Here is a 13,418-nt window from a genome sequence, read left to right as displayed (position 1 = left end):
TTACGAGTTTAAATGTAGCCATGCCGTTTTTAGTGGCAAGGCTACCTCCAAACTCAGGTACAGGTCCGGGTCCCACAAAAGGGGACTTACCGGGCCATTCCGACCTTGGAGTTCCCTTTCGTGGGACCCGGACCCGGTAGGGAATGGGGAGGATGCTAACAACGGGCCCGTTAATGACGGGCCCGTTGTTAGCATCCTGGTCTGCTAGCGGGTCCCGCTCTGCACGTCTGGTCTGGCCAGGTGTCCAGAGTGGTACCCGCTGCAGACCTCGTAATGTGGCGGCTCAGAATGAACGGTGCCGGCCCCTTACCGGCACCGTTCATTCCTCAGCCGCCACATTCGTAATGAGGCCCAATGACTTTGTATCAACAACTGAGATCTTTGTGTTGTAATTATGTACTTTATTAACAACGTTAAGATATTCCAATAGACACCTCATCTTTTTACCCTTACACAACTCAAGGTGGTGATTCTGTAGGGATTGAAATCTTTTGTGTTCTTCTTATTTGGTTCATTCTGTTCCATAATGTTCATGTCATCTGGCAAAGTGTTTCTTACTGCCGCAGAATCGCCATCACTGACGTCTCTGCATTTGATCATTTTGAATTCATCTCCATCTGTGTGATCCGCACACTGCTGTGTGCTACGCTTTGGTGGGGAATCCACATTACAGCAGCCCTAATTCCGGTTATTTTTATATTCACTTTCAAGTAACGTAGTTTGATATGTAATCATTGCAATTAAGAACAAAATATTCTTTGTCAATGCACTTTTATTTTGCAGATAGACCCGATTCCCGGATAGTTTATTCCTGGTAGTGGCATTTTTTCAGTTGATCGTTTTTAGATCAAAAACAGACAATCAATTAAAGTCCCCAAAGATGGATATTGATATCCGAAATGCATCGGGCTACGTTGTGGCTGCTGTTAAAAAAAAAAGTGTTTTCATTTAACTAAATTGAGTGTTACTCTAACATGAAAGACAGTGCATATTTACTTGTAATAATATATACTAGATGATCTACAAGGGTTCTGACCAAAGATCTTGACAGTATATGTTGTTAATTTTTGTGAATTACCACAACAACTCCAATCCTGTCTTTGCACCCAACCAAACTGATGAAAATGTTAATGTTTCTAAACCCCCCATGAACTGTATTTTAGTCATTTCTTGCATCATTGTTATTATATTAAATGTGTGTCTTCTAGCCCTCATGTTTCTTGTCTTGTTCCCTTATTATTCGCTTTCTTCATTCACTGGTTATTTCTTTGTCTTACAGTTAACATTTATTCATATGATCTTAGTAGCTCCATTTTGTAAGTATCACTCTTTCTTACAAAATAATGAATGTTTCTTTCACTGCACTATGCATTTTAATTATCTGCATTGATTTGTCTCTTTTAACGATATCATTCAATAAAAATGATTTAACTTGAGCAGGAGTTCATACAAGCTAAAACGCTCTTTCACGTTACATCAAATGACATGTACTGAATAATCACTATTTTTTTTGTTCAAAATCATATTTCATTATCATTTTCTTAATGTAATATTTTGCATTTAAACACCTTTCATTCAAATAACACCCGACTCTTGTACATTTCATCCCATCCGCCCCAATGTAATGCAGTGGAAACAACTTGAAATTCCGACACATACATATTCAGTTTGTTAGCTCTCCCATGGCAGGTTACCGCCTGTATTTGGTGAAAGATGGAAGCCAGGCTCCCTCTATGTTTGTGCCTGCCTCATCCGGTAAATGTGGTAGTACTCAATATTAAAGATGGCCCTCACTTTCTGCACCCATTCTTTTTCAGTAGGAATTTTGTCTCTTTTCCAATGTTGCGCAATGCAGCTTCTAAGCATTACTAAAAAGGTGCGCATCATATGGCCCTCCTCCTCTTCTTCTTCCTCCACACACACCCCAAATAACAATAACCATGGCAATAGTTTCCTTTGTATCCCATCCACATTTATTAGCCATTCCAAGACTTCTGCCCAGTACCTAATGTATGTGAGAGAAATCCCAGCACACATGATAACAGTCATGCTGCGGTTGCTCACATTTCAGGCAGTGTAAGTCCGCTCCCGGGTACAATCTGGCCACTGTGGCAGGGGGATAGTGCCATCGATGTATCAGTTTGACTTCCTACATTCTATATTGCAGAGTAACCATGGACAGCTTTAGCCATCCTACAAATCCTAGACCACAACTGATCGGATATATCCCTATTGTCTTCAAGCCATTTAGCCCTCATCAGCATGATGCCAACAGGGTTGTTGCACCTTAGTTCCCCATATAGCTTAGCTATCCGACCCTTCGTGTTTGTGCTCTGCAACTGTATTCTTTCAAAGGAGGTGGGATCCCTTTGCAGATTCTCCACCCAGCTTGGCTTCGTAAGCACCCCTTTCAGCTGCAAGTACAGAAAGATGGAGAGTCTACCTATATGTAGGCATACTTCCAATCGCTTTATGGATAAAAAGCTAGCCGCGCCCCACATTTGTCCTGCCCTCGAGAGGCCAGCTTGGTACCAGGATTGAAACTGTGATGGGTCTGTAGAGGAGCAGGTGGATGCATTTGCCCTAGCTCATGCCCCCTCAGTGCTGTCATAGTGGAACAGTAGAAGAAGAGAAGGACATGGGATCCCCTGTATCATTCCTATACTGCATCAAGTATGCTATATGAGAGATGCTATACACTCAGAGAGCCATACAGAATGTTCCCTCGCACTGAACGTGTGGAAGGATGCTGCATGGAAGGATGTCAGCATGCACCTATGGACATCATGGAACATTAAAGAGAAATCTGACCAGGGCAGAGTGATGTCATAAAGAGGATATATGAACCTATGCTGAAATGATATGAACATTCTTAAGAGTAACAATGTAACTGAAGCATCAAGAGAAACTTGTACCTAAAATTAAAGTAATTGTGAATACAAAGAAGATGAAGAAACATACCGGTCAATAATTGTAAATATGCAGTAGCGCAAGGTAGTAAGGAAACATATAGAGACTTGCTATAGAGGAATATATAGCGTGGTAAGGACGTCCATGATAGGAAAATGGACGCTGGCTCAAGTTGAATTGAACCAAGCTACCTCAGAGACAGACCAAGGTTACAGAATCAGGAGAGACTGGAAAGCTCTGTGTGCAGAACAACAGGAAGACTATGTTGGCCAAGGATCAAGGATGCTATTTTAAGGCATATTTGTAAGGCACAGGGAGAGTTAACCAGGATAAGCTATGAACGAAGGGCACATTTCTCTTAGATTAAAGAAGAAAACATCTGCAATGGAAAAAGTATCGGACAATTAAAAGTTTATGAAGTCTATACAAGGTAAAGTGAGCACGTCTCTAGAGGCCAAGAGCAGTAACAGCACCCTGCATAATTGAATCAAATAGCAGTAAATAGAAGGCTGAAATTGACACAGTCGTGGTCTCTTCACATGTGACCCAGAAGTCGAAAACAAGGGTTATTCATTAGAGCCTCAGACAAAGATAGCGATGTGTCCACACTCCCTTGAATTTTCCAGGGCAGTGAGCAGGCTGCAAGGTCAACTACAAATAGAAGACTTGGGTTTATGGCCGACCAATGAGAGGTGATGGACTAATTGGGAAAACAGGGAGTAGTCTGACGGGATTCAAACCCCTGCGTTTCATTTCACGTACTTGCTGCTAAAGAGCCGAAAGTCGAAGGCTGGGATAGTATTCCACCAGTAGGTGGGTCTAAGGGGCAATCTAACATACAATGTGGCATAGACCAATCCACTGCAATTTTGTCCGCTATAATCAGTACTACACATATTTAGAGGTAGTTCAAGGTGTGTCCTACAGACAAGGGGCAGCCAATGATGTATTCATTCGTATATGTTCTATACGTGGATAAGTTTCCTTAACCAATCCTTTCCCTCAATAGGTTTTATAATTTGCCACATAGAATGATGTCTCTGTGTGAGTCTGCATGCATCAGTCTGATGCCCGTCAGTTCTCCCTGCTTTCTTAAATGAGAATAAGGTAGTACTATGCCATATTCCTTGAGTCTGACTGATTATTTGGTCTAAGATCATTATTTATAATTCCATCTAGCGCAAAAGACGCTTCAAGGTACTAGAGCATATTTTGGTAGCGTTGCGGATAGTTAGTGTAATTGACCTAGGCCAGATCCAGACCCCCGGACGCTTGGCTGCTCCCGCCATTAGCCCGAAGACCACAGAGCTTCATGTGGAGATCGACACGCAGAGTCACGTGCAATAAGATTCAGTTGGCAGGTGCCCCTTTGATGAAATTACTGTCCGGACCCCGCAGGTACCCCGTGGATGGAAGGCAAACTGGTCGGTTAAGGGAGAATCGATGCCAAGGGACTCGAGCTGAGTCACAGATGTAAGTAGAACAATGAAGGTGGCAAAAATAGGGAGAGGGAGTGTGTTGTAAATGATACATATAACAAGTAACAGGATTTCTTTGGGAAGTTTATAAAGAGAAGAAGTGGATACCTCAATTCCTGGGTCAAAGGGAAGAGAAGGGTATGCACTACAAGTAAAGACCCCAAAAATGGGTGTTAAGAATTCCTGAGACAAGGCCCACAGAAGAGTGCGTATCAAACTCCAAAAATGGAGTTAAGCAGAGAAGGGATACATTTACTAAAAATATTAAAGGAAGTAATGCGCAGTAAAATTGAAGTAATGCACATGTGTGCGGTTATAAAAATGTCAATATAAAGCTTTTGTTGTATTTAGAGTTATACATCTAAAACAATAGTAAAAGATTAAGGAGATTGGTAAACATTTGGACCAAGAGATTGACGTCAATCAGGAGGATAAAAATTAAAGGAAATTAATATAAAGAAGAGACCCTTAAAATACCAATAATAAAAGAATGAGATAACAAAACTAGATAGAAAGTGTAAACAAAGGAGTAAACAGAATATCATTGCATAGATTTTTAAATAAAAAAGTAAGCAGTTAAAATGTTTCTTTTTGGGATTATAAACAGTGATTGATGGTTTAATGGTGTGGTATATTTGATAAAATAAATAATCAAATAAAAGGACGGGTAAATATTGACGGTTGAAATCGACTCATCATCATGGGGGACACTCCTCTTTTACACCTGTGTAAGACATTGCCGAGATACACAGCGAAGATAAGGAAATATAATTCGGAATGGGCGACTAATAAGACACTCATGCAATTGCACCAGGAGGGTTTGCTGTCGAAAACCTTATTGCGGCATATGGAAACGTATTTGCATGCCACATATAAGGGAAAAACATTACAGAAAAGTCTGGCCATTTTAGAATTATGGAAGATGTACTAGAGTGAGAGAGAAGATCCAGCCGAGAGGGAGTGGATGCTTGTTCAGCATAAAGGGGAGATTAAAACGCCTTCGGCTCCCCTTTCCCCTCCTGAAGATAAGAGCGTAGTGTGAGACACCTGACGGTGTCTCACCTGCTAGTCCCTGGGGATCTGTCATCCAGGTGGCCTGGACACGCCCATCTCTTTTGGATCCAGTTCTTGGGGGTGGACCAGTACAGGAGGATCTCCTGGATGGGAGGTCTTTGGGGAGTGGCAGTGGGACACCAGACGGCAAGACGCAGTAGCCCCTTCCCTGTAAGACCTTTACCCCATCCTACCAGGTAGGATACTTAGGGATTCAAACCCCCCTTTTCCAACACAAACACTTTCTCACGGGCAACTCACTGTGAGGGAAAACAGACTAACACCCGAGCCGTATACCTGACATGTCCCAACACGATGGTCAGGCAGGGCCAGGCAATTACTGATCATTCCACACACCTGACTTCCATCACACTTCCCCACACAGATAAAAGGCAGAGTACACAAGCATACTCTGAGTGAGGCAAAGCACACGAGGAAGCAACGGCTCCAAGATGGCAGTTTAATACAAGGCGAAAGACGTTGAGACCGAAAAGGAGCACAAAGGAAGAGCCCTTGACCTTTTCACCAAAATACCATAACTTTTATGAGCCTTTGAGAGTAGAAAACGTAAGAGCTGGAATCAAAGCTGAACACTCCGGCATTGTGTGTTGAAATTACCCATGGGTCTCCCTCGTTGATAGTCAAGGCGGGAGAAGCAGTTGCCTCCATGTTACTGTCCTTGGCTCCTACAACAAAGAAAAGCCAGAGAAGACAGCACAGCCGGTGAGTTGGAGAGACTGATACCAACCCGGGCTGTCTGGAACACAAGAAGACAGTTCATTAGGCGTATGTGGCAAGTGATGCAAACATAATTACAGCACTAAATGAGTGACTGAACTTTGAAGTGACGATAGATACTGTAAACGGAGTTGTCTAGCACCACTTGGGTGCTCATTCAGAAGACTCTGTTAGGTGTCCAAACCCGAAGGGGACAAATGTAAAGAGAAGGAATTGTAAAATCAAAGTCGTGCAACAACGGGTCAAGCTACACCCTGTGCACATTCGAAAGTCTTCGATACTTGATTGAAATTGGTCCGAGCCTGGCTCAGGGAGACTAATTGTGTTTAATAGGGAACCTGAGCCTGGCTGAGGGGGATCCGCCGTGAACCGTGAGTCGCCAAAAGAATATCCTGTGAATATTGTGCTAAAGAGATCTGAGCCCGACTGAGGGGGATCAAAAGGGAAAGCACATTGTACTAAAGCGATCTGAGCCCAACTGAGGGGGATATGGGTGAATAGTGAGTCACCTAAAGTGAATACTTGTAGAAATGCAAGGAGGAAAATAACTTATTGTTTTTGTTTGGTTGCATCAGGCCCTCTGAATGAAAAGACTTTGAGGAGTAAAGAGACTTACATACAGATGGTCCCGATGCTATGATTGAACTGTATTCTCATGCTAAAGAAGCGAGAAACTGTGCTACACTCGAGTGAACCACCTTGTCCAGTGCTAAAAACATGGGGAAGGGAGGCCAATGGCCTGAACATCCTGACATATCACTTTGAACGGTTCTTTCTTTTTGTAACATTACCCACCAAGCTGTTTGTATGTAGAGGGAAGGATTGGCAATAGGTTTTTTAGTATAGGCTCTTTTATTTTGAAGATACACCACTAGGACTGATTTATTATTATTTGATAGTCGTAGCTTGCTCCCATCTGTATAATTAGGATTGGAGAGGTGTTTATCACACCCTTGTTGAAGTTCAAGAAACAGCCTTGAACTGTGGTCACTTGTCTGTCTTACTGTTGATACCATGCCGTCCTTACAGTAGATGCAGAGGAGAAGGGAATATACCCTCTAAAGGAATTAAAAGCAGCAGCTGGGTATGTTAATCCAATGTATGCACCCCCTGCTTATAACAGTGAGGATAATGCGGAAGAGAGCAAAAGCAGAGAAAAGATATATCAACACGCAATGAAAGTAAACAGCGTGATGACTGAAAGGATAGGCAAGACAGACAAATGGAGATAGAGGAAGAAGCAAAGAAATAGAAATAAATAAAGGATAAAGCTAAGGGACTAATGATAGCACAGAATCATTGGATGGGAGGACAAATATTACTTCAGCTAGACGATAAGGGCATTAATGGGGTATGAGAAAGAGAGGAAAGAGAAGAGCGGGAAAAGAAAGAGAAGGAAGAGGAAAGGGCATACATAGAAGAAGGGGATGAAGAATGCAAGCGAAGGGAAGAACGAAGAAGATATGAGGCAAAGAAAGAAAAGGAGAGATTAGAAGAGAAGAAACGAGAAGAGATAGAAGACTAAAGAATTAAAGTACGTAGGTTGCAAAGAAGGTTAGACGAAGATGAATTGAGGGAGAAGAGAAGAAGAAATGAACGGGAGTAGGGGATTAAAAGATGATGAGATAGAATATTTATGTCATAGGAGCATAGTGCCGATTGATGCACGAGAACAATTGGAGGAAGAGAGAGGGTCACAACAGCCCTGTAGAAAATGTATGAAATTGTTAAATCAGGGAAGGGCACCTGCAGCAGGACTCATGGTCAAGGGACAGAGGGCTCCTGGTTATATTTTTGTGTGTAGATAAAGCAACCTGCCTTAAACCGGCAAATAAAACTGTGTGTATTTGATTGCCAAAATGGCTGGCTGGGACATTGCCTGACACCATCCTCTGGCTAAAACCAACAGTGGATCTCGCAACCGGACCACCTCCCCGTTGATCCTTCAGCCAAATTAATGTGAAATGGTTAAAAAGAAAAGGCTCTGACGCAGCCACCTCATTAATCAGACTGTAGGTTAGAGGCAGTGCTGGAAATGGAAATTATTATCTGGGAGTTTGCACTGGGGAAGACAGGCGGTCGGGGAGTTGGTGAACGCAGGAGAATTTTCTAAGCCCTGCCCATAAATAAACATTTTTCCTTTTGAGGAGATGAATTAGGTATTAACACATAGAAAATAACCCACTAGAGGGGTGTTTCCTATGATGCTGCTCGCACAGTATAAAAGGTGCCCACCTTCTAAACCTACAAAGATTGAATAAATATTTCCTGGAGCATGCACTCTTAACAGATTGATATTCACATGCATCTTAACAAGGTGTTCAAGTGGTCTAGCTTGGAAGTTTCTTGACTTTCATCCTGAGGACCTGTGTTCAAATCCAATTTCGGCATCAACAAAAGCACCTTAAAAACTTTCAAACCTTTGAAGGGCATACATGGTTTGCTCAAATCCGGGGCGACATATTTTGCCTGAATTCAGACCTGGAAAAATCTGGCCCAATGACCAACACTGGTTAGAGGTATGAATGTCAGCGTGGTCAGTTTGATGGAGCCAGAGTGGCCCCACCAGTAAAGGGAGACTTGGAAATTCTAGGGGCCAGGGCGGGCCACCCGCTTCATGATGTAACCCCTGGAGGAAGTTAAAGGGGGACCACCCAGAGCTCCCACAGTCCTTCAATGCTGGCCAGTGAGCTCAAAGCTCATGTATCCCCTAAAGGTAGTTGTCAGGGAATGCATAGCTGGGTAGTAGAAGGGGACCTCTTTTGTCTCCATCAAAATGTTGACAGGGGGCATGGCCTTTTTTCCGGACTTAGTCCCTCTCCCTTTTGATATGCTTTGATACAAACTTAATATACATTTGATATAAAATATGAACACTTTTTGATATCGATTTTATATCAAATGTATATTTGATATAAAGTGTGTATGATTTACATGTGTTTTGATATAAAATGAAAACAAATTTCATATAAAATCTATATAAAGATGGGAGCAGAAGTCAACGATGTTGATTGGTCGAGCGCCGAGAGCAAAGTGAGCTCTGAAGACAGGGGCTGTAAATCTAGGGTTTTGCAGAGTGATACGGTAATGACGTCACAGAGGGGTACCTCCACAATGTTATAGGAAGCAAAAAATGCCATCAAACAATGTTGATCCCTCTTTAATATAACATGTATATGAACATTAATGTAAACATTTATATTTCTCATATACTTTTTTTATAAACAATATTTTTTGAAATAGAAATGTATATGAATATTAATATTAAAAATTATATTTTTGTATAGAAATGTACATAGAAATGTATATTTTTTAAATATAACATTTTTATATACCGTTCCCCCAAAATGTTGACATCAAACATGTTTGATATACAATTTTTTCATAAACAATATTTTTGGAAATACAAATGTATATCAATGTTATATGTTGCATGTAGATGAGCTTTGATACAGAGTGTAACTAATGAAAAGCTGTTTGCTTTATAATGAAAGTCTTGTTACCAGAGTCTGTACAAAAGTTCAAGCTACTGACTTTGACAAGGCGTGCTTCTTTATAAATAATGAAAAACAGTTCACTTTAAAAGTAAACTGTGTTTCCCAGAGCCTGTACAAAAGTCAAAGTATTGCTTTTATTGAATCTACAGCATCTCACGTGCAAATTACAGTTTAGAGTGTGTATTTTTAGGCTGCATATCTATGAGACAAAGATGGTCTTGTCCCATTAGCATAGTGCAAAGGTATAAATGTTTTTGCATAAAATAATTGCAAATACTGAAAATTTAAGGGTAGAACGCCCCCCCCCCGGTTACATTAATGTGTCCCTCAGCAGCTTTGTGTCCCAGCAAACAGGGTCTGACAGGGGAACTGCTGTGTACTGCTCAACCAAAGATGATTAATACACAATGGAATGCCAGGAATCCCAGCAATTCTGATGACTCACACCAAGGCTCGAGCAGGCAGCAGGAAACACAGACAGGGCTTTATATTTAGCTCCCTGGAATACTGCAACAACTGTGTAAACACACCCAGGGAAATAAACAAGGACATTTGTTTATCCCAACTAAACCCAACTGGCGTGATGCAGGCACAGGAAACATCTGCAGGCTGAGCTTAATTTGCAGAGTATGCAGGAAATAGAATTCTGTGTTTTGTTGATAATAATAGTGTCTCTGAACTCAGGAAACTGCTAAAATAAGATTGTTACAAAACCCCACGCACATGAGTACAGGAAATCTGTACGTGTTGATAAGACAAGTGTCTCTGGACCCAAGAAACAGCAAACATTAGATTGTTACAAAACATCCCCACACATGGATTCAGGAAGCCCTGGTGTGTTGATAAGAAAAGTGGCACTGGACCCATGAAACAGCTAGAATTTGATTGTTACAAAACCCATTCCCCAAGTAAGCAGAAATAAATAAATCTGTATGTGTTAATAAGAAGACTGCTCAGGGGGGAGTTGTGTTTTCATTCCTTAAAAGGGGAGTCTAACTCCAGCAGGGGTATTGCCAACCAACTATCAGAGTGCTGGCATGAGGATCCCTGTGCAGTGACACTTATTGACTTGGAACAGCTTATTGCTAATTGCTGGGGAAACCTTGCTTTTCAGCTGGATTTAATCGTGATACCGGGTGACTCATGCAAAGCATTTTAATTGGCAATTGGGTCTGCTGTTTATTTGGAGTTTATTTAAACAACACCAAAAAGGTGAGCTTGGGAGTATTTTAAGAAAGGCACTTTAGTGTATTGTTTTAGTATTTTTCTAAAAATGTACAATTCATGTGGTTGTATTCAAGCATTGATAAGGCTTTTATTGCTGTATTAATTGATATAAAGGCCTTTTTTGAGACAGGCCTGGGGTGAGGAGGCACTCAAAGGCACTAGGCTGTGCATATTTAAACTAAACAGCTATGCAATTTTAATGACATGTTTTTAAATGTAAAGTGTGCTTGGAATGCTCTGTGGTTTTGCATATCAGTCAGGATAATGCAGAGATGTTGATAGAATGTGTGTGCGTGCGTGTGTGTGTGTGTGTGTGTGTGTGTGTGTGTGTGTGTGTATATATATATATATATATTTCTGTAATCTGGAATATAACTGAGTCTCTGGTGGTGCAAACATTTTCATATTCTGCAAGGAATGCATTTCTAGTTAATATGCCATGTTTTATTTATTTTTTATGGGCTCACCACAACCGTTACAGCTGTCCTAAACATTCAGTTAAAAAAAGCAAAAGTCATTGCACAAAATAAACCCTGAATGCACTTTTGATGCACTTGTCTTTTTGTGATGCAACATTTTTGCACACACACAATGCAGTGTTCTAGTTCCACAGCACCAATACAATATTTTTAGTGTGTGAAATAATCAGATTGTATTCAAATGCGTGCAATGTGAAGTTAGTATTTGACTATGTGCCAAAGATCGCATATGTTGCGTTTAATAAAAGAATGTTGTAATGGTGTATTATTTTTAAAGGTTTGGAAGTGGCAGGGTGCTACATCTTACTTCAGGTTTGTGGATGTGTAAAATATGTTTACTTTCAAGTGCCAATGACTGTACGAGTGCATGTTTTAGATTTTCTTGGATTCATTTTGTAATTCCAAGTAGGTGCTACATTGTATTGTATTTTGTGCGTAGAGTGGCACAAAGAAAAACAAAAAGTGTCCATTCTCTATCTGCAAGGGAAGCGCAGAGTTGTGGCCTGCATCTTTACATCTTTTAAAGCTGCACCTTTTTAATTGTATGCTAGCAATTTAAAGTATGGTTCTAACTTTTGCAATGTTTTCTACAATATTGACATGCCCCAAGATGCTGTGAATTTGAGTATGTGTCAAAAATCACACATCTGGTGAAGTCATGTAGCCGTGATTCTTTTATATTAACAGATTGAAACTTGGTTATTACATTGGATTTAATATGTTGACGCTGGCATTGCAACACACTGTGTGTTGCTGCAGTTGTACTATTGTTGGTTAATATTGTAATGCGCTGATGCTTATTGTGTAAAAGATGCTTTATTCTGAATCTATATTTATTCTTGTATTTTTAGTGACATTGTCTACCCCAACAGATGGATGGCACAGATGGCAGACTCTCTGCACGTGGGTTGCGGCAACTGAGAACCGGCAGGTGTTGGATTTATGGTGATTGATTAATCTAATGCAACACACCCCATCTGGTTTAGGCGCCAGCAAGACCCAAGGATGATGGGGGTCAGCCACAGTTTCAGAATGACCTATGTTATGTTGGCACTTTAAAATGGGTCAGCGGATAGGGCAGTTCAAAGATGGGGATTGTTTTTTTTCTACTTCTTAATGGTGCTGGGTAATCAGTGTCTCAGGAAATGTCTCGGCATATGGATGCAGACCCAAGGAGCCGTCACAGATGTTGCTGCTATGTTGTCACAAGAGGTATTTCTTGAATACTCAAAATGTAAATCTTTCTACAATTTGACATTACCTAAAGCATGAGGTAATGCCAAATTGTAGAAAGATTTACATTTTGAGTATTCAAGAAACTTTAAACTGATGTGTGACATCTGCCACCATCATTTATACTTTGTGTTTAAATAAATCAAATATGAGAAAAATTGCAAGATAAACAGAGAGAGAGTACTCATTTTGCATAGTTTTATACTCAAAAGTGTGCACGGAGCTTAGGTCATTTTTGTTAAAGTGATCACAAAAACTGTTCTGTCCAAACTTGTTACTCTGTCACGATGCCAGGAGAAACATTTACATGTATAGGACGCTGTATACGCATACACAATTATCTCTCAGCAACAGTCTGCACAAAATGCACCAATATTTATATGAACATACATGTAAATGTTTAGAGTTCTCAACTTAGTTTGCAACGTAGGGAGATGAATGAGGCCTTAAAATGCCAAGGAAGGATGGCTTTAAAAAAAATAAAAGTGCAGAAGCAACATGCCATGTGTTGGCTGCTGCTACCGCACATTTTGTAGCTGATAGGATCGTCGTACAACATCTGATAACCCAGACTATTGTGAATAAAATCTGAATAAATATGGCTGTTTTAAATGTTAATAAAAATGTGTTGTTTATAACACCTAGTTTGCATCTTTATGTTCAGCTGTTATGAGGCGAATATGCCCAGGCATGAAGTTGTTGGAAATATATTAAGACAAAGGGACGTTGACAGGTATGGAAGGATGTTAAGCAAGGGTCAAGTCCTAAAAATTAAAGTGGGGGGACTCATCAACAAACGCAAT

At 40.7% G+C, this 13,418-nt stretch overlaps 1 long non-coding RNA gene across 1 annotated transcript in view; it reads left to right on the top strand.

Moving 5' to 3' along the window:
- The window catches only part of LOC138527247 (uncharacterized), a 90,027-nt gene extending 76,812 nt beyond the window's left edge, over nucleotides 1-13,215 (top strand). The window contains exons 2-3 of the long non-coding RNA XR_011283827.1: nucleotides 1,280-1,316; nucleotides 12,234-13,215. This is a non-coding gene — a long non-coding RNA (uncharacterized lncRNA). The remainder of the gene's footprint in view (nucleotides 1-1,279; nucleotides 1,317-12,233) is intronic.
- The last annotated feature ends 203 nt before the right edge of the window (nucleotides 13,216-13,418 follow it).

The sequence above is a fragment of the Ambystoma mexicanum genome, chromosome 14, assembly GCF_040938575.1.
Source record: "Ambystoma mexicanum isolate Mex_15411 chromosome 14, UKY_AmexF1_1, whole genome shotgun sequence".
Lineage (NCBI taxonomy): Eukaryota > Metazoa > Chordata > Amphibia > Caudata > Ambystomatidae > Ambystoma > Ambystoma mexicanum.
Note: the sequence above shows the minus strand (reverse complement) of the source record. Positions and strands in the feature narration are given on the sequence as shown.